This window comes from Myotis yumanensis, unplaced genomic scaffold (assembly GCF_028538775.1).
Source record: "Myotis yumanensis isolate MYYU_CA2020_CCGP unplaced genomic scaffold, mMyoYum1.0.hap1 SCAF_18, whole genome shotgun sequence".
In the NCBI taxonomy this organism is placed as follows: Eukaryota; Metazoa; Chordata; class Mammalia; order Chiroptera; family Vespertilionidae; genus Myotis; species Myotis yumanensis.
In genome coordinates, this window is record NW_027223769.1 from 18277867 (window position 1) to 18295905 (window position 18039).

Here is an 18039-nt window from a genome sequence, read left to right on the forward strand (position 1 = left end):
GGTTTGCTCACGTACACTGCCAAACGGCAGCATGAAGGAGAGAAGGCAGTGGAGAAGTCTAGATAAAGGTGTACCTCTTGTTCCCGGCAACTTTCCCAAGTGGGGCAGAGTGCTAGCCATTTGCTCTCCATCCTTTGACCTCATCAGTGTCCCCTGGTTCTTGACCTGATGGTGGGCATGCTACCCACATTGGGGGAAATAGGCAAGGACAAGTCTGCTGGGTTCAGAGGTGGCCTCGTTCATGTCCAACCTGAGCTCCAGAATGCTTCTCCAGACCTTTCTCACCTCTGGTGTCTTGTTGGCCCCATTTTTTCCTGTGTTCTTTACTCCACTGGGGCCCATCCTGGGTAGAGAGGAGGAAGCTGCCTGCTTCTATTGTGTTCTGCTTTGGGGGCTCCCAAAGGGCCCTGTTGTTTTAATTACATCCCATAGCATTGGTGTCCTGGAGCTTACCCGTAAGGTGAAGGCAGTGGTTCTCAGATTGCACATGTGTAAGATTGCCTGTCACCTTGATAAGAATGCAGGCCCCGGAGAGTCTGATTTACTATGTCTGGGGTGGAGCCCAGAAGATGGGCTTTTATTTGTATTTGTTTATTTAAATATATTTTTATTGTGTTGTGTTTTTTTTAGAGAGATAGAGGTGGGGGGAGAGAGAGAAACATAGATCAGCTGCCTCCTGCATGCTCCCCACTGGTTGTCGAGCCCACATCCCAAGCATGTGCCCAGACTGGGAATCGAACTGGAAACCTCGTGGTGCACAGGATGACACCCAACCAATGGAGCCACAGTGGCCAGGGAGCAGATGGTTTTTTTTTCACAAGTACCCTGGGTGACTCTAATGCATTGTGGCAGTATGAGGGTGGCAATTAAGTTTTACATCAGATGTCAATGTAAGTCAATTCAATACTTATTTTTTTGAAAACTTCCTAAGGGTTAGTCACTATGTTAGCTGCTTGGAGTAGCATAATAAAAAGATAGATAAGGACTAATTCCTCTGAAACTTAAAATATACGCTCCAATAAGTTCAAAGTGGATGTCTCTAGCTCAGTGTTGAGAACTCCTGAGGTTGGCTCATTAGGAGTAATACATATGTTATATACATGGTATGCCTTTGCCATTCCCACCTTGACATCTTCTGTGGTCACTGGGGTGATAAATGCCACAACCACTGTTAGCCTTTAACACTCTGGTGAGAACTAGCTTATTGTTCAGGTCTTGAGGTAACTGGGGAGAGGAAAAGACTGGGAATTCTTTCTAGAGAGAGAGGGTGGTTTGGGGTTCTTGGACAAGACCCAAGGCAGAAGGTGTGTTATGGTTCCAGAACTTTCCAGCAACGGGTCAGAGGTATAGTCAAGTACATGTTTCCACTTATGTTTTCAACAAGAGGGAAGCCTTGATGATGCAAGTCAGTGCTCATGTGAAACAAATGTCCTCTTCCTCCTCCTCTTTTACCCCTCGCCCCCTTTCCTGACCACTTTTACCAAAGGGTCCAGTTCCCAGTGGCACAAGGGCCAGCTGATGGGGTTTTCAGCACCAAGGAGGGCTCCTCTTTGTCTAGCAAATGAGGAGGAAGGTGGCTGGGGAGATCCTGGATACAGTTCCCCAGCATTTGTTTTGGGGGTGGGCTGTTGCTTTTTATATGATTTTAATTTCTCTTTGGTGGATTAAGGTTCTGCATACAGAAAAGCAAATTATGTAACACGTTACTCATTTGCTGCTGACTTCCCTGATCTGTGCTGTGGGAACAAGTGCTAAATCGGGGCTCTGGAGGGTGGTGTTTTGGTTTCAGGCTGCATTCTCCCCAGCAGCGTTGGTGAAGCGACTCAGTACGGCTCTTGATTCCAATTTTTCTTCCATTATGGCAATCGGCCCTGTGGTCCGGGGACCATCTGCCTCAGTATCCCTTAGGGAGCTTGTTAAAAATGGGCTCCACCCCAATTGAATGAATCGGGATCTCAGGAGATAGGGTGGGGGTTCTGCATTTTAAACAATGAATTTTAATGGCCCTGGGTATGTATGTCCAGTAGTCCTGTAGATGCGTTTGCTTGTAAGTAATGGCTTATAGACCCACTGGGGTAGATCCAAAGATGATGCTTGGATTTTCACTTTGTAAATGCGAATGTGATTTGGTCTTTCAAAGTTTAAAACCTGACATAATTCCTTCTTGCTGATGCACTTCCTACCAGGCATCTCTTTTTATTCTAAAACAGCAGTTTCATCTGTATGGAAAAACTTTCGGTTAGCTAACTCCCATGGTCTGGTCCAGGAAGACTGGTTCGTGCTGTCTGGCCTAAATAGGCACTAGAGCAGTGATGGCGAATCTTTTGAGCTCGGCGTGTCAGCATTTTGAAAAACCCTAACTTAACTTCTGGTACCGTGTCACATATAGAAATTTTTTGATATTTGCAACCATAGTAAAACAAAGACTTATATTTTTGATATTTATTTTATATATTTAAATGCCATTTAACAAAAAAAAAATCAACCAAAAAAATGAGTTCGAGTGTCACCTCTGACACGCGTGTCATAGGTTGGCCATCACTGCGCTAGAGCATCGATACTTTACGGACTCAGGTGAGCCTTTCACCTGTGGAAACAGCCCTAACTAGGAACCAACCTGTCAGTCTAAACCCCAGCACAACACACAGATGCCCAGCATTCTCCGAACTCCCATGAAGCCAGTGAGTTTCCACTCCTGATGCTGAGCCTGTGGCCCTGTGTTAACATTTCAACGAATTTGAGATCATTTTTCTTGTGTCCTGAGACTGTTGTCTGTCGCCCAGGCACTGCATCCCAGACACTGCTTGATTCGTGTTTTCAGAATTGTTCCTCTCATCGAGTGAGTCATCCCACGCCAGCGTGCAGCATTTGCCATGTTTTCTCCATTGATCTTTAAAATTATCTCAGCTTTCACTTGTATAGTGTTTATTTATCTCTTCCTACTCACACTTTCAATGTGATTATAGTTTTTTCCTTTGTTGAACATAAAGGAGTTCCCATGTTTTAACAGCACTTCAGAACTGAGCATGAGCATGGGGCATGCCCTGGGATTTTCAAGAATCTAGGGCTCTGGAACATCAAACCAGAATCAGATCCTGGGGGAGGGGGTGTTAAAACACAGATTACTAAAATTGAAAAAACAAATAAGAAAACAAACAAAAACCCCCACTCAGATGGCTGTGTCAACCCCAGAGTTTCTGATTTAGTAGGTATGGAGGGGGGCTGAGGATCTGCATTTCTAGAAAGTTCCCAGATGCTGCTGCAGGGCCAGGGACCCAGTTTCAGAACCACTGCTCCAGACAAATAAGCACCAGGATGGTTGAGACAAAAATAGCAGACAGTGATTGAGAATACCTGTGGGTGGTAACAGACTCATAGGTACAGAGAACAGACTGACAGCTGTCAGAGGGGAGGGGCTTCGAGAGCTGGGTGAAAAAGGTAAAGGGATTAAGAAAAAAACAAACAAACAACCAACCTCATAGAAACCAACAACAGTATGGTGATTATCAGAGGGAAAGGGTGGAGAGAGGAGGTAGAAGAGGGTAAAGGGGGGCATAAATGGTGATGGAAGGAGACTTGACTTGGGGTGGTGAACACACAATACAATATACAGATGATGTGTTACAGAATTGTACTCCTGAAACCTGTATAATTTTATTAACCAAGGTCACCCAATAAATTCAATAAAGAGAAAAACAAGGAGAATACCAGTTGGTGGCATTGGGGAGATTTGAAGCACCTTTGGCCTGGACCTTGAATTTGCGTTCTAAATTGAAAGTTTGAGAGTATGAGAATGATGAGGACTTGGAGTTTGCAAAGTAATTTTCATGATCCTTAGAGCAGTCCTAAGTGGTAGCTGTTGATGTACCCCCTCCATCGAGGAGACTGAGGTTACAAATGGTCAGGTTGGGATTAGAAGAGAAACCCAGGCAGAGTAGGCCCCCAGCTCACTGCCCAGCTGGTTCCGCACACGAGCCTTGAACAGGGCCGGGAGGGCTGGTGGGGCAGGAGCCACTTCTTGGGCTCACCCTTTTGCTTTTTCCTGGATGCATATAATCCTTCCAAGCCTGAGATACTATGACTAACTCTATGCCATTTAATTTGAAAACCTGGATACAATGGTCAGTATTCTAGAAAAATGCAACTAACAAAACAGACTCAAGGAGGACTGGAAAACATGAATAGAGCAGTCACTATTGAAGAAATTATTAACTCAGAGCTCTCATAAAAAAGCAGGGAGAAGTCACAGAAGGCTCGATGGTTTTACAGGGAAGTCTACCAAATATTCTAGAACAGATAATCCCTCTCTTACCCAAATGGTTGCAGAGAACAGAAAAAGAGAAAGCACTACAACTCCTTTGATGAGGCCAGTATCACCTGGATTTTTGACCAGACAGGGGAGGAGGAGCAAGGAAAATTATAGGTCAGTTTCACTTGAAGATACAGTTGTCAAAGTCCTGAATAACCCTCCTGGGCTTACTACCATCTCCTTGATACTTCCTCAAAATCATGACTGTGCCAGAAATTTCTCACTCTGTGCCCTGAACTTGACCCCAGCTCATGACCTTTAGAATCACCACGGCTTCTGAAGGTGCCCAGCTTGTCCCTGGAGGAGGCCTAGGGGAGCTGGCTCAGGGCAGCCCATGTGTCATGGGCAGTGGCCCCAAGACATCTAATAAATCACAGAAAGTCTACAGAGGGTGTCCACACTGCGGCCTCTCGTTAACACAGGTATTTGTTTCCCTGGGCACAGCTGTTCTTTTAACACAGTTCAAACACCCACTCCCAAGCCAACAGATTTTGACCAACGTTTTTCTTGTTCAAAAGTGGGTCATTTTCCAAACCAATAACAACAACAAAAACCTAAGGGGTTGTTATTGTTTGTCTTTCAATGTGTGGCAAGTAAGTGACTTGTGCTAATGAAACCCTTTTGTGTGGTAACGTGAAGACCAGTCCAACTTGGCCACCACCTCTGAGTGGAAAGTGCCAGGCTGTGATGGAAAATCTGAGTGCGAACTTGACCCATGGCAGGTCCAAGGGGAAAATCCATGCTCTCGATTGGTTCCCTGATCCTGGGTTTGATTTTGGCATCCAGAAGAGGCAGATGGAATCTTAACCACTGTCAAGATTCGGAAATGGACTAATTACTTTCCCTGCCAGCTCACCAGCTCAGATACTGTTTTCTTCTCTCAAGTACGTAAAACACCAACAAACAACACACACACACACACACACACACACACACACACACACACATCAAAAAAACAAAACACCTTAGGAACTGTTTCCAAGTTGCCATTCATCATCCGTGGTAAACCAAAGTGGGGTGGGGAGAAGTCCACCCCCAGGTGCAAGCAGTAAGGTCTGCAGAGGGTTGTGAAACAATACTAAAAATCGGTTTGCCACCATTAGTGAAAAGCTTCTCCTTTCCATTGGGGTGAATCTCGAGACTCACAGCTTGTCCCCCACCCTCACCCCGATGATTACGGTGATGCTGAACTTCCAAAGTCTAAGCCTCGTTCTTTGTATCTGCTGTCCGGATACTACGTCATCTCCTCAGTGGTTTTCGGATTTAGCAACTTAACTACGTAGCATCATAACTGGGTTAGCTACGAATGGTCTTGCTTCTAGGTGGGGAAACTGAGGCTCAGAGTTGACACAGAACACCGAGGGGAGGAGTTGGGATGTGGTGTCAGGTCTGGTGATGCTGAAGCCGTCAGAGGCCTGTGAACCATGTTATAGTGGGGCCTTGACTTACGAGTTTTTTGAGATACCAGCTGTCTCTCAGCCGATTTTTTTACATTGAGTTGATAGAGTAATTTGAGTTAACGAGCTCCTTAACGAGCTCGGTCTCGGAACGAATTAAACTCGTAAGTCAAGGCCCCACTGTATACAGGAAAAAAGGCCCTTCCGGGATGTAGGTTCAAATCAGCACACCTTTCCCTGGGTCCTGAGGAAGTCCTGACAGCCTTCCTTTGAAACACCTTCCATGGTTCCAAAGATGCTGACTTAGGTTCCCTCCGGTCCTGAGTGATTTTTCTCTGGGCCTTAGATGAAAAGACATACACACACATGTGCACAGGTAAGAAGCCAAGGCCTCCACTGAGAAGCTGACATCTGAGTAAAGGTCGGAGGTGGTGAGAACATCTCGCTTTAAACTCAGAAACCTGTCTGTGTCAGGCGTGTGGATCTGCTTCCCCCGTTTAGCGGCCAGGGTTTTATAATGTGCTGGTAGCGGGTCCTCCCTCTGACGGGCATTTAGGCTGCCTCCAAGGACGCACACTCTTGCCAGGCCTGGCATTGCCAGTCATCGTCATGCTTTCCCAGCCTCTGCTGTTTGATTGTAGTTTGCAGATGAGGGTGAGCATCTTCTCATGTTCCTGCCGCTGTGTTTCTTTCCCTGGGAGTGGCCCAAGCATAGTCGGGCCCAGTGTAGAGAAGGTGACACTCAGTATGATGGGTGGACAAGGGCATTTGGCCATGTTGCTTCAGGTAAATTGCTTAGCTTCTCTGGGCCAAGTTGTTCATTCATAAGATGCAGATATATTCATACCTTATGGGGTTGGGGTAAAGTATAAGTGGTTTCATTCATAAAAAGCCCTTAGCATATTACCTGGCATATGATAGACATTGGATAAATATTAGCTATTGCTGGTTCAGTCCTTTGCCCACTTTTCTACCTGGGTCTGTGTAGTTTCCTATTTGATTTTTAGAGCACTTCACATATTGTGCATATTACCCCTTGTTATATATGTTAACTCATCCAGTACTCACCGGGCAACTGACCAGAAACTGTTCAGACAAATCATGGAAATGCCTTATGCCATCATGGAGATATGCAGAAGACACGGAGGGAGCTGCAGGCAGAGTCCTAAGCCACCTTGGGAGGGAGTTAGGAATGGGCTCCTTGGAGGAGGTGATATGCAAGCTGAGTCTGATAGAATGAGCCAGAATGAATGAGGAAAGAGGCAGGGGTGGTGGGATGACAGATGACAGCATGCACAGGGCCACAGAGCCTGGGTCAGCATGTGGGTGTGTGACACCAGGTCACAAAGACTATGGGAGCCCAGCCAGTTCCCGACCACCCCCCAGGGGAGGCTGAAGCTGCGGGGAATTCCCTGTGCCGTCAGGGTTCTCATGGCTGAAGAACCAGACAGGACGGTGTTTTAGATTCTCTCTGGAAGGGGTAAAGAAGCCCTCATGCAGCCCGCACTCTCCAGGTCTGCCTCCCACCCTTCCCCACACCGTTTCCCTGTGACCCCTCCCCTACAGCCCACCTGTGAGTACTTCACCTCCTCATCCTTCATGGCTCCCTCAAGCAGTGATTCCCCCCACGGAAACCTTCCCTGACCCCCTCGTAGGTCAGCCTCCAATTTCGTTGGCACACGTAGAACCATGTTACTTCACTGACAGCACTCACCCCCGTTTGAAATGGTCACAACCTGGTTACCTGCATAATCTCTGCCTCCCTCACTAGGCCATGAGCTCCCCTGGGGCAGGCATGGTCTCTGTTTTCCCTCACAGTTGTATCTCCTGCACCTAACAGTGCCAGGCATAGAGCAGGTGCTTAAGAAATACCCGCCAAATGATGGAGTGAATGAATGAATGGACAGAAGACGAAGCCAGAAGCCTTTCCTGCTTCAGATGTGGGTCCTGAGGCCCCACGGTGAATTTTCCTCATACCTGCTAAATGCTCCCCTCACTGTCTCGGTGTCACCCTCCCACCTGGGCTTGTCTTGCCATCTCACATTGCGCTCCCAGCTCCTGTAGTGTGTCATGGAGAGCTAGTGTTTTGTCAGGGCTCTTTGCAGCAGCTGAAGGATTCCCTTTCCCCTGTCTCATCTGAGAGTTGTTTTCACCATCTGCCACAAAGGCCCGACTTGCTACGCTTCTCCACCCTTAATATTCACACAGTCTCGCCAGCTCTTAATTAAGCTCCTGGGTTCATTCCACGCCCCCCACCCCCTCCCTGACACACACACACTGCGCTCCATCAAGGGTTGTGCGGGATCATGTGCAGCAGAGTGCATTTCATTTGGGTGGTATTTTCTGTACTTAGTGTAGTCTCCCGTGGTGAAGAGGAAATGCAATGGATTTCTTAGTAGAAGTCCCAGCTACAGAAAGGATTTTGAGATTTCTCTTTAAAACTTGCTGTGAAAACAAAAACAAAAACTTGCTCTGAACTTTGGAGGCAGCATGGTGAGGAAGAAACTGGAAGGCGAGAGTGTGGGCTTTGAATTCAAGTGCAAACTGTCTCGGGCTGAGTCACTGACGGGGCAGGTCTCACCAGCTCTGGAGCCTCGGCCTTCCCCTCTGTACTATGGGAATAACAGTACTTACCACAAGGGATTAAATGGTGGGTCCCGGCTCATGTCAGTGCTGAGAGAATGTTCATTTCTCTTCCCCCCCTTTCTTAGACCGCGCTGCTTATGGAGGCCCTTGCTTTCCTCAGAGGCATGCTTTCTTACCCTACCACCATGTGCCCTGTTGCTTTGTCATCAATACTAGGATATTAATTCTTACTCTGCTTAAGCCAGTGGTTCTCAACCTTGGCTGCACATTAGAATCACCTGGGAATCTTTTTAAAATCCTGATTTCTGGGCCTCATCCTCCGGAAATTCTGTTTCTTTGTTACTAATGTTGTGGCCCCACCCCATAACAAAGAAACAGAATTTCTGGAGGATGAGGCCCAGAAATCAGGATTTTAAAAAGATTCCCAGGTGATTCTAATGTGCAGCCAAGGTTGAGAACCACTGGCTTAAGTAAACCAGCAAAGTGAATTCAAGTGGCCCCACGTCTGGGCAGCGAGACGACTGACCCTGTCACTTCTATCCTCAACAGAAGTCAGTCTTGAGTCTTCCACCTGCCATCTTGGTGACAGTGATACTGGGTTGGAGGTTCCCATCTCCAACTTATTTCTTAATTCTTCTATAAGAAAGAAGTCAGATGTTTTTTCCCACCTTTGGCCTCTTTCTCGATTCTCTCGCACTTCTTCACACTGGTGAGGAGTGGATCTGTGCTGATCTCCTGGAGTTTAAACGCCACGTCCCATTGCTGGTCTGCCTTCCCACCAGTGACTCCTCCTGGCACTTGGTGGTGAAAGAGAAACAATTGGCCACAGGTTTACTGAGTACCCGTGTGTGCCAGGCATGGTGTTGGGTGCCGAGGCCATGGACGTGTATAGGAGATGGTTGCTGTCCTTGCCCAGCTCACACTCTATTGGGGAAACCTGAGAAAGTGGCTGAACTTTACCGCACACTGTGATGTGCGTGCGAGTGCCCTGCATGAGTGCAGAACCCACTGGAATTAGGAGGTTAGAGTAAGGACTTCCAGGTGGCAGAGGCCCACATCTAACCTGAGGCCTGAAAGATGAGAAGAGTTTGGTCAGGCAAGGAGAAGGGGAAATGTTCTGGATGGTAAGAACTGTATTTTATTAAGAATATTTGTATAAAATATGTGACATCCGCTAATAAGCTCCATTTATGCTTTCTTCACCAAACATTTAGTGACTGCTAGAAGCCAGCACTGTGCATCTAGAAGTGAGTCACTGTGTGCCTTGCCCTGGGAATATAACCATGAATGAGACAAGATGCTCACAATTTAGGGAAGAAAGCAAATAAATAAGGAAAAGACAAATAAATAAACAATTTCCATACCATGTCAAAAAAAGCCAACATTTATTTATTGAGCCTGTGCCATGAGCCATGCCCTATTCTGAGCATAGTGACTCAGCTTGTCCTAGGAGGTAGGGTCTCTTTCTCTCTTTATTTTACAGATGAGGAAACTGAGGCACATGGAGGCAAGTAACCCGCCTGTGCTGTGGTCTGTCAGTTGGCAGGTGACTATTTCAGGATTCAGATCTAGTGGTCTAGCTCCAGGCCCATACTCTTACCTGCTGCTGTTACCTGGACGCGCAAGGAGAGCCGCCGCATGGTTGGAAACCCTTCTCTTCCCTTAGCCTCTTGAGATCATTTCTGCCAGCCGCCCCCCTCCCCCGTGCCACCCACTCCATCCCCCCTCCCACCTTACAATACAGTGTGTGCTGGCAACTGGGGAGAGAGAGAGGACTAGCCTCTCTTCCAAAGAACTTGAAGCTCATTAAGCTAATTAAGGGATCAGATGGTCCCAAATGACCAGCTGCAGAGCTGAGTGTGCTGGGAACTCCGGAAGGGCCCGGACAGACTGCCTCAGGGGCCCAGGGGTGCCCGTTCCTGGGCACTTGGGGAGAAAGAGACAGCTGTCTGGAGGAGAAGCAATGCAGGTGGCCCTGAGGATTTGCTGTGTGAAGGTAGATGGCAATAGCATTCTGGGCCCGGGGGCCAGCTGAAGCAAAAGGTCCAGAAGCAGGAAAGTGCAGAGTGTTTTAGAGAACCTGGGACAGCCCTGGAAATTAGGGTATTTCAGGGGCAGGAGAGGGAGTTCAGTTTGGAGAGCAGGATAAGGCCAGAAGGTAGAGTTTGTGAGTAGAGGAGTGGCAAGAAGAGATGAGAAAATGAATTTTCAATGGGGTCGCTTTATACTTTGAAGACCCTAGGGCAGTGGTTCTCAGTCTTCTGGCCCTTTAAATACAGTTCCTCATGTTGTGACCCAACCATAAAATTATTTTCGTTGCTACTTCATAACTGTAATGTTGCTACTGTTAAGAATCGTAATATAAATATCTGATATGCAGGATGGTCTTAGGCGACCCTGTGAAAGGATCGTTCAACTGCCAAAGGGGTCGCGACCCACAGGTTGAGAACCGCTGCCCTAGGGGCTCTTTCTCTCTGAGCCAAGGATTCTGGCCTAGGAGTGCTTTGAAGGTTGCCATGGCCTTGGAGGGTTATAACACAGGAAACATCTAACCCGTGGAAAACGGTCCTTTTAATCAGTCTCTTTTGCATTTTAAATTCATGCTTTGCTCTGCTGTTTAGATGCCTGACAATAAACATCATAAGATGTATGATCGTCACTCTCAGCAATTCTAAATAATCCTCGAACCTAAACTTTCTTGAAATTTGTAGTGTGTGAATTATCTCAGGAGGCATAAGGATAACATGCTAGATGATGGCTAACATGGCTAAGTAAGATTTTAAAAATCTACCTGCAAATTTGAGCTTTGCTGTTGAATTCAGCCCCGAGATCAGGGATTCTGTATAAGATGACAGTTAAGATCTGGGACAATGAGCAGCCATGAAACACAGAGTTCAGGTGCAGGTTAGGCACTTTGAACTCTCATGACATACGTAGGTGGAGTGACTGTTGTTTTTTCCCCAACTTCTGTTCCCTTCTCCCACCTCTAAAGATCCTGACCACCCAGCTGGCTCCTGTTGAAAGAAGCTGGTGTCCCAGCTGCTGAATCTGATATGCTGAGACAGAAAAAGGGCCTTGTTTTTAAAATATATGTTTTTTCAAATTGATTTCAGAGAGAGGAAGGGAGAGGGAGAGAGAGCTAGAAAGAAACATCAAAGGTGAGAGAGAATCATTGATCGGCTGCCTCCTTCATGCCGCCCACTGGGAATTGAGCCCACAACCTGGGCATGTGCCCTGACTGGGAATTGAACCGTAACCTCCTGGTTCATGAGTCATCACTCAATCACTGAGCCACACCGGCCAGGCCAGAAAAATGGTCTTGACATGTAAACTTTGCACCCTCTCACTTCCCCTCTTGTTACACACCCAGAACGGTTGGCCATGCTTTAGGGATCTTTGGTGAGTCAACCACAGACTAGGGAACGGTTCTCAGGCAAAGAGCTATCACTCTCTTCTAAGAACTGTAGCTGGAAAACTCTAACCCCAATGGGTCTTTCCTTGCTTTTTTAAGCTCGCCTTCACCCAACCCTCAGGTGGTCCCAGTCCCCACTTCTGTCTGTGAATTGTATCTGCTTCCTAAGACAGTGACCAGGACTGGAAAGCTGAGGAGAATGGACAGGAAGGGAGACACCTGGCTCTTGGTCTTTTTATGGGGCTAGGAGCCGATTCACTGCACTTTCCTTATCCTGCTTTCCAGCTTCTCACTCTCATGTGGCCTTTTTTGGTCAGAAGGTAGGAACCTCTGTAGGCCCTCCATTGTACATGTAGCACTTACTTGTTTATCTGCTCACTTATCTATTCAGCAGCGATGGAGCCCCTTCTGTGTGCTGGGCTGCACTGTTAATGAAGATAGAGGAATGACTAACATAGCCCCTGCTTTTAAGAATCTGTCTGAGGTTGAGGAGGGAGTCAGACAGGTGAGAAAAGGTATGTCAGGATTTGCAAGATAATTATCCTGCAGAATGATTACCTGTAAAGTAAAGGCTGTTAAAAACAGCCACGAGAAGAGGGGTGAGCTGTTCTGGAAGAATTCCTAAGCAGGCAACAGCGGAGCTGCAGTGAGGAACATGAGGGCAAGAGAGGAAGAGCGTTCCAGGAGAGAGAATGTCTCTGGGATCTTGACTTCTCCCTTTTGTGTTCTAATAGCTGAAGCCACCTAAGGTGTTACTATTTTCTTCTCCAGGGAAGGAAACGTCACGGCACTCACACTGTGTTCGCTCCCGGGGCATCTTTGAGAGGCGAGATCTCACCCAGCTGTTGTGAGGCAGGAGGGCCAGGTGCGATATGAGTACAGCGTCATAGGTGTGAGATCAACCTGATTCAGGAAACCAGTGTTTTCATACATGTAACCAATACAAAGGTTTGGAAGTGTCATCAACACATTGAGAAATGAATACAGAATGGCCAACCTCAGGAGAGTTATTTACGAGGTTGGTACATGGTACAGTGAGGTTGCACACAGTATGTGTTGCATGAGTTAGTTTCCTCCATTTAAAAAAATATATTTTTATTGATTTGAGAGCGAGAGAAACATAGATGTGAGAGAGAAACGTTGATCAGTGGCCTTCCACACACACCCTGACCAGGGACAGAACCCGAAATCTGGGCATGTGCTCTGACTGCGAATTGAACTGGTGACCTTTTGGTGCACAGGATGATGCTCAGCCAACTGAGTCACACCAGTCATGGCAGTTTCCTCCATTTGTTATTCGCCTATTCATTCACTTGATGAACAGCTTGTTGAGTAGTTTCTATCTTCTGGGCACTGAGCTCAGTGCTTCAGATACAAAAGTGAACAACTCTCAGTCTTGTCCCCAAAGAGCCCACCACCTAGTGGGGGCGTCAGGCAGGTGTATAGATGATGCTAATGCCGGGAAATGAGCGTGGCTTGGTAACAGTATCGCGTGACACCAGAGCCAGGTGTAATGACTAAATTTTCTTTCATTCTTTTTCAGCAGATTGGGATCTTAGGAAGAAAAGCAAAAGATCCCTCAGAGCCAACACCAGGGGGATGGCCTGAGACTAGGTTAGGTTTCAGAGTCTTGAGTCAAGTTAACATCAAGTTTAGAGATGCTGGTGTGGACCCTTCCCTGGCACTTTCTCGTGGCATGACTTTGAGTTTTGCTTTTCTCTTTTGTAAAATTGGGATAAAATTGTGCCCTACAGGGTTTTTATTAGGGTTGAACTAGGTAAGCAATGTGAATCATACAGTAAGCACTCAACAAAATAGAATTGTTGCATTATGGTAAGCAATTGAGAGAAAGGACTTTGAGCTTGATGCTGTACCGGCCCTGCAAGTCACCATTTCGGATTATTATGGGCATGTGTGGATGGCTCCTAGCCCAGTTGCCCATGATAATAAAAGAAAGACTTTGTACATGTGGAACCAGCAGGATAACACATCTCTCAACTGAGGATAGCATCCTCTGTCTAAGCTTTTTCTCCTTTCTTCCCTGTCCTGAGGAAGCTTGATGCTCTTCTGTGCCTAGGGGTGTGACATGTTCTTGGTGGTACATGAGCACGGACTCTGAGCCCTGTGTAGAGTGGCCGTGTCTCCTGAAACTGATGTTGCATGTCAGAAGTGTCCTGTGACCTGTCCCTTGTCTGTCCCGTCCTCTGTGGCCTCCTTCGGCCCTTTACCTCCTGCCCTCCTAGTCCCAGGGCAGCTTCCTCTTGTCTCTTAGATAACAGGTTTGCTTTTGTGCTTGTGTATCCTACCAACTGCAGTGTATTTCCTGACACAGCTTTTCTTGCAGCACATTGACAGCCATATACCATTTCTTAACAATTTTGGAGTCATTCTGTCATTTCTTGGCGCATTGGGCAGGTTTCTTTCCCTCACTGCCTGAGTTAAGATGCCCTTTTCTGTCTTTTAAGAGTCTCTCTTTAGGGAATCTTCAACACACCTGAATCCTTTATTATTTTGTCCAATCTTATCATCTGTATCTTTTAATAAATGAGTTTAATCTATTCAGATGAATGATTTATTAATATACTATTTTGATTTTTCTCTCCTATTTTGCATTTTATTTTTATCATTCTATTTCCCTGCTCCCTCTCCCATCCCTGTCCCCTGACCTTTTTATGCTTTTTTATTGAGTTGGTATGTTTTATATATTCTCTCTCCCTGGACTGTTTTAAAAGCTGGGTATAGATTGTATTTTTATTCTTAACTTTTAGCATATATACTTAACTGTAATTTTTTTCTAATAAATATGATGTCCTCCTATTGAGTACTAGAGGCCCAGTGCACAAATTCGTGCACCAGTGGGGTCCCTCGGCCTGGCCTGCGGGATTGGGCCAAAACCAGCTCTCTGACATCCCCTGAGGGGGCCCAGATTGCGAGAGGGCACAGGCCAGGCTGAGGGACCCCACCAGTGCACGATCAGGGCCAGGGAGGGACACGGGAGGTTGGCCAGCTGGAGAGGGACTGCAGGAGGGCTCCAGGGCATGTCCAGCCCATCTCGCTCAGTCCTGATTGGCTGGACCCAGCAGCAAGCTAACCTACTGGGCGGAGCGTCTGCCCCCTGGTGATGAGTGCATGCATGTCATAGTGACTGGTCAACTGTCTGCCCCCTGGTGGTCAGAGCAGGTCATAGCAAGCAGTTAAGCGGGCTTAGCATATCATTAGCATATTACGCTTTGATTGGTTGAATGGCCGACGGGACGACTGGACACTTAGCATATTAGGTTTTCATTATATAGCAGTGATGGCGAACCTATGACACACGTGTCAGAGGTGACACACGAACTCATTTTTTTGGTTGATTTTTCTTTGTTAAATGGCATTTAAATATATAAAATAAATATCAAAAATATAAATCTTTGTTTTACTATGGTTGCAAATATCAAAAAATTTCTATATGTGACACGGCACCAGAAGTTAAGTTAGGGTTTTTCAAAATGCTGACACGCCGAGCTCAAAAGGTTCGCCATCGCTGTTATATAGGATAGCAAGGAGGACTCTTTCTTTCTTTAACTTCTCTCTATACATCTTCATTTTGTTTTGTCTTCCCAGTGTTGTTAAACACCAAACATTATTTTTATTATTTTTTGCAGCCAGTAATTATATTTACTAAATATGTAAAAATTATTTTTTTCTTTTGTCTTTCTGTGAATTAATTTTTTGATTTGCTGAAGTTTTTCTTTATAATTCTTTTAGAGGCTGCCATAGATAAATTCTCATACTGGTGGGATGTTTGAAAATGCCCATTTACTTTGACCTTTAAATGCTGTTTTAGTTGGGTATGAAATTTTTGGTTGAAGAATTTTATAGTTATTTTCTCTCAGCATTTTGATGATAGTTCATATTTTTAGCCCTCTGTTATTGCTTTTGCTATTAGCCTGCCATTCCTTTTAGATAATTTTTTTCTCTCCATGCTATATTTTAAGGTCTTTTTTCCCCCCATGACATTGTGCAGTTTTATTATCATTTGTCTTTTATCCTGCTTCATGCTCAAAGTGCTAAGAACCTGTCTTTTTTATAACTTCTGGAAAATATTCAACTGTTACCTCTTCAAATATTCCTTTCCTAAAATTATCCCTTGTATTGAATTTTAATTGATTCTTATTTGCAGAATATTTGTTTTTAAATCTATTTAACCTTTTGCTTTGAAATAATTTCAAATTTAGAGAAAACATTGTAAAGAAATCCTTTTCCAATCTACCAGTTTTTAACATTATGCCATGTTTGCTGTCTTTCTGTGTGTGCATATGTACATGTGTGTGTGGAAATATACTCATACATATATACATACTCATATTTTATATACAAATAATTATACAAATGATTATTCTCTTTCTGAACCGTTTGAGTATACAAGTTATTGTTTCCTTAACCATTTGAGTGTAGATTGCATATGTCATGCATCTTTACCCCTTAATACTTAGTAAGGGTATTTTCTAAGAAAAAGAATATTCTCGTAACTCAACATAGTACAGTTATGAACTTCAAGAAATTAGCATTGACGAATACTTTTATTTAATCTGTGGTCCATATTTCAATTTTTTCTATTATCTCAATAATGTCCTTTAGGTAATTTTTCCCTCCACTATAGAGTTCAGTCCAGAATCCTGTGATCACTTTAGTTGTCATGTCTCTAGTCTCCTTTAATCTGGCACAATGTCTGTCTTCCATTGTCTCTAATGACTCTGACATTTTTGAAGACTACAAGTCAGTTATTTTACGTAGTGTCCCTCACTTTGGGTTTGTCTGATATTGACTGAAGATTAAAGTTATTCATCATCACTGAAATACTTAAAATGATATTGCTCTCTCTTATCCATCCATCATTAGTCAGTCAGTCTGTCTGTCTGTCATCTCATCTATTATCAGTGCAGATTTGAGGATTTTTATTTTATGCAACAGTTTATGATCCACTTACTGCCCTTACTTATTTTTATGTTCAAATTATCCCAGAGTTTGCTAGTGGGAGCCCCTTGGAGCTGCCTCTTATGTCCTTTTGACTGGTTATTCTTTTGACCACTTCCTCACTCCTCCCCCTCCCCATATTTTGCAGCATAAATTATGCGTATATGTATTTTATACTGCTAGGAGCATATTTTCATGTTAAATTTCTAAAAGTGGGATTGCTGGGTTGAGGATAAGTGCATAGCAGTTTTGTTAAATATTGCCAAATTTTCTTCCTTAGCAGTTGTACCATTTTGCATTCTACCCACAATTAAGAGAATGCCTGACTCCCCACATCCTCTCTAGATGAGTATCGTGTCAAGATTTTTGAACTTTTGCCAAGCTGGTGGGTATAATGGTATCTCGGTATAGTTTTAATCTTCATTTCTTTTCCTATGATTTGTAATTTGCATTATTGAGTGAAGTTGAAATCTTTTATTATGTTTAATAAGAATGTCTGTCCATGTTTTCTGTTCATTTTTTCTTGGAGGACATTTTGGTCCTTTTGTCTTCAGTGTTTATTTACAATTTGGGGATCTTTGTCTTTTATCTGTGATATGAAAATATATATATATATATTTGGCCCCATTTGTTTGGTTTTTAATTAATTCTTTACCTTACCCTGTTCTTGTTTCCTTTCTGTCTGAATTAGTGTGAGAATTCCTTATTTATCTTAAAGGAATGTTTTCCTTGCATCTATCATTTTATGCATTCTACACATTCCTATTTTAAAGTCCTTGTCAGATTGTTTTATGATATTCACTTTATTTTATTTGGAATAATTCATGTCACAAGTATTGGTTTTGTTGGCTAGGTTTCTGAGCCTTAGATAGCTTCATGTTTGGAATTTTGGTGCACAGGCTCATTTCATGAAGGAAGTGTTTTGCTTTTCTTTGCTTTCTCTTCTCCTTCTCCTCCTTCTCTTCCTCCTCCTCCTCCTTTTTCTTCCTCTCTCTCTCTCATAGTTGTGTTTGCCTCCACCTGGCCCAGATAAAGCCTTCGCCTTGGGCAGCACAGGGGTTGGTATTATGGTTGTGCTTTCATGGTGGGGCCTCACGCCACCCCCTCGTGTCAGACCATGGGCCTGGGTCCCCTCTGCCATCTTTCATGGGAAATTTGCTCTCTGCTGTCCCTGAATCCAGCTCCTGGCACCACTCCAGCTCTCAGCCTCACTTCCTGCTTTGTGTTGATGTTCTCCCTCTCATACACACAGACTATGATCTTGTTGGTGAGCCCAATATTTACCTGTGTATTTGGAGCAGAGGGTCTGTGTCAGAGCCTGATGTTACGGAGCCTTCTTAATGGCAGATGGTCCTTTGTATTCTGAAGGAAGGCAT

The 18039-nt window shown here is 44.8% G+C and overlaps 1 protein-coding gene across 1 annotated transcript in view; it reads left to right on the forward strand.

Moving 5' to 3' along the window:
• The window catches only part of CDYL2 (chromodomain Y like 2), a 157151-nt gene that overhangs the window by 103770 nt on the left and 35342 nt on the right, over positions 1-18039 (forward strand). The gene's annotated exons all lie outside the window — the stretch shown is intronic.